Raw genomic sequence first — 4,152 nt, 5'->3', positions numbered from 1 at the left:
CTTTAAGAAAATTTCTATAAACTATAAAAAAATTTCTATCAACTCATGGAAGACGGGAGAATTTAACTATCCAGCAGGACCGTATTATTTGACCCACTGCTTCATTACTCTTTATTTTCAATCTATTTTGTTTTTATAATTATCTCTACAGATCCTAAAATATATTAAATGTGTAATTTTGATGGTTAAGGTTGAAATAATTTTTAATAATTTGTAGAATATGATATATTTGTATTACATGATACAATTAATATAATAATAATATGCCTTATTTTTGGGGGGATTGATCAATTTATAATAATACTACAGGCGTCAAAATTAGGCTTTAGAGCCTTTGAGTAAAATAAAAAATAAAAATGAAATTATAAGCCATCATAAAATATAATGAATTTGAAAAGATAAAAATGAACAAAAATAATCAACAGAATATATAAAATAAAAGTAGAACAAAAAAAATGAAATAAAAGCATATGTCATATCGTAAAGCATAAGAAGACTAACTTCTGATAATAAATAAAAAAAAATTATAAAAAATCAAATACAATTAAACTAAAAATAATATATGGAAAGGTGAAATTTCTGCTAATATACATTTACAAGTATAAAGGAAAAAAAAACATCAAATATAGAAAATATACAAACCAACGGCATATGTTTTTATTATTATAAAAAAGGTACAATAAGAAAAATAAATAAATAACCCTCCATCTAATCATAATCTTAAAGAATAATCCAATAAATGAAATAAACTGAAATCGAAAAGAGTAGTATTGATTATATGAGTTGATATATACATCTTTATAGATTTTTCGTAAATATTAACACATCCAATAATATTTATCTTAAATATTATCTCTCTTTCCATCTATTAACATCTTATTTGAAACTAAGTTGTAATTATATTATTATAGTTGTACAAATAATAATATAAGTAACTTAATAATCTAAAATTATAATCATCCTGACACTTGTTTATAAACTCGCTACAAAATGAAGATTTAACATTGGATTTTCCACAATAAGTTTTACCTTAACATCTCTTGATGAATGAGTGAAATAAATATCAAAATTTCTTCCCAATTATGACTCCAAAGTTAATTTTCTATTTACCAGTGTTATTCTTTATATTTCAGGTCACGAATCATATTTAAATAGGATTCCCTGAAGCCATAAAAGGTTTGATTTTCGTTTGGAAAGGAATAGTTTTAACTCCTGTAAATTTAACACACTGGAAATAGAAAGTTCTTTGTTATTCAAAGCTTCAAGTGAACCATATATAATTATAGATTCTTTGCATATGATAACTTACTGTGTCTTCATTTTATTGAAGTTAAAGATCGTTTGGGTTGTAAAAAGCTATGGTTTTCATGGGACTGCTTGTACCAATTTTGGTACGCAACATGGCCTAGGCGAGAGTATAGGCAACTATAGATTGGAGGATTTCTGTAACATAACATTTCTTGAATACAAAGATCATTATGATGAAATATATCTATTGCATAAGTGATACATAGTGTTTCTCTTGTCGAGTTAAAACATTTGAATTCGTTATTAATACTTAAGAGGTATTTGAACTAAGAAACATTGTTATAATAGATGGTGTGAGATACAAATTATTGAGTTAAGAAACAATATTTTCGTTTATACTATATTATTATAGTATACACCAATATACATTATATTATAGTATATATAATTTCATTTTTGTGCAATGCAGATTTTATAGATATTATACTTTCTGTTTCAAGGATAAATTTAAATTGAATAGAATACAAGAATTTATTTTCATAATATGTAGCGATTTTCTAATTCTTGAAATAAATTTTAGTAGTAATTCTTGATAAATATTTTTCGCTCTTAATCCAAAGAAAGTTAATAAATTAACTATGGTTCCCTTAAGGTGATGTATTCCTGCACGTAGCTTTTGTTTCATATATTTCAACAGTTTTATTGAATTGAATAATTTAACAGTTCTCTATAGAATGTTAAAGATGTAATTTTTAAAAAAATACATTGCAAATAAAGACCAATTTATTAATCAATTATTTGGTCTTATATTTTTAAAATATATATAAAAACATAATGAGGCTTCCAGTAATTTAGGTCATTTTATTTATTTATTGGTTGGGGAAAGCGAATAAAATATATATATAAAATTATTTTATTTTCTCTATCGTTGCTTTTGTGAAAGATGAAGTTAATCCTAAAACTTAAAGTGTATAGATTACAAACTGGGTTATATTACTAAACAAAAATATAATTATTTGTAGAAAATTATATTATTAGTATTTCATTAATAGAAACATAATTAATCAATGTTATATTATTTATTAAAGGTATATTATTTAGCATTATATAGTTCATAAAAAAAATTATTAATTAGCGTTATATTTAATTATAGAAACGAATAAGAGAGCGATGGTGGTTTTAACAACTTTGATAGGGATAATTATTAATATCCTATGAAAGTAATTTCACAGGAATATGGCTCATAAATAAAACGAAATCAAAGGAGAAATGTCTTACCTAAACTATATGTAACAAATGATCTATAAGTTTTAGACAACAAAGTAACGATATATTTGAACAACATTTACGAATATTACATAATTCTGGCTCACAAATGAAGCACAGTAAAAGAACTGTCCCACTACCAGTATATGTAGATAACGTTCCATAACGATTCGACGAGGGAGTAACGTTATTTTTTTTTAAATTTTATTATTCCTGTACTGTAATCAAGAACCTGGGGGATCGTAATACTCTAGCAACTGTAGTAATAAGTTGTCCCCTCCTGTTTTATTAACATTATCATTTTATATCGTATTTATTTCATATATGAGTTGTTACTGAATTTATGCTTATTTATTTTAATATATTTAGGCTTGATAGCCTATGTTGACATTGACAAGTATCATATTACACAATACTGCTACAATGTATAATTAATTATTTCTTTATTTATACAAAATAAAATATAATTTAAGTTATTATAATCATGAGAGATAATTGACCATGGATGACTTATACAGGAAGAAGGGTGCGGTAAAATTAAAACACAAATAAATTGAAGTAACATATTTCATCGTGCTAACGTTTCGGCCAGAATTTCTAGCCTTCATCAGGGCTAAGAACAGAACAAGATAATAACCAATAAATACAGAAAATAAAAAGGAAATATAAACAGAATGACATAAAGTAAATAATTGCACAAAATGGAATTAATAAAATAAAGTGATAAGAGAAGTGGAAAATAAAATTTATACATAGGTAATTGAATAAGCAGGTAAAATAACATAATTAAGGAAATAAAATAAAAATGAAATTATATAATGCAATGAAATATGAATATATAAGTTTAATAATAATTTAAAAATTATTATATTTAACAATTATTTCTAACTTAATTCAAAAATTATTTCCATAACTTTTTTTTAAAATTAATAATAAACTTATATATTCATATTTCTTTGCATTATATAACTTCATTTTTATTTTACTTCCTTAATTATATTATTTTACCTACTTATTTAATTACCTATGTATACATTTTATTTTCTACTTCTCTCATCACTTTATTTTATTAATTCCATTTGGTGCAATTATTTACTTTATGTCATTCTGTTTACATTTTCTTTTTTATTTTATCTGTATTCATTGGTTGTTATCTTGTTCAGTTCTTAGCCTTGATGAAGGCTTGAAATTCTGGCCATGAAATAAGTTACTTCAACTTATTTGTGTTTTAATTTTACTGCACCCCCCAACCATCTTCTTCCCGTCTAATTTATTGTTATTGAGACTTTTATAGCCCTAAACTCATATTATTTCACTTAAACAAAGTATCATATTTCTTAGTTAAACACGAGAATAATTATTTGTAAATATTAAAGAAGAAGAAAAATTATTGATTATAAAAATAGAATCTTAATATTAAATAAATTTTCTTGAGACAACAATAATTTTAAGGATCACGTTTTCATATTTCACGATTTTTATAAAATTAAAAAAAAAATAGTAAAAGTAATTTAGTTTAAATGAAATCATAATATTTAAATATTTAAAAATGAACTATCCTAAATTAAAACTAACACTAAATGAATTTAACTTAAATTATATCTACACTAGGGGTATTCATGATCTTTGGTTTAACAT

Source organism: Halyomorpha halys, unplaced genomic scaffold, assembly GCF_000696795.3.
Source record: "Halyomorpha halys isolate HHAL.00 unplaced genomic scaffold, Hhal_1.1 Scaffold213.1, whole genome shotgun sequence".
Classification (NCBI taxonomy): Eukaryota; Metazoa; Arthropoda; class Insecta; order Hemiptera; family Pentatomidae; genus Halyomorpha; species Halyomorpha halys.
Note: the sequence above shows the minus strand (reverse complement) of the source record.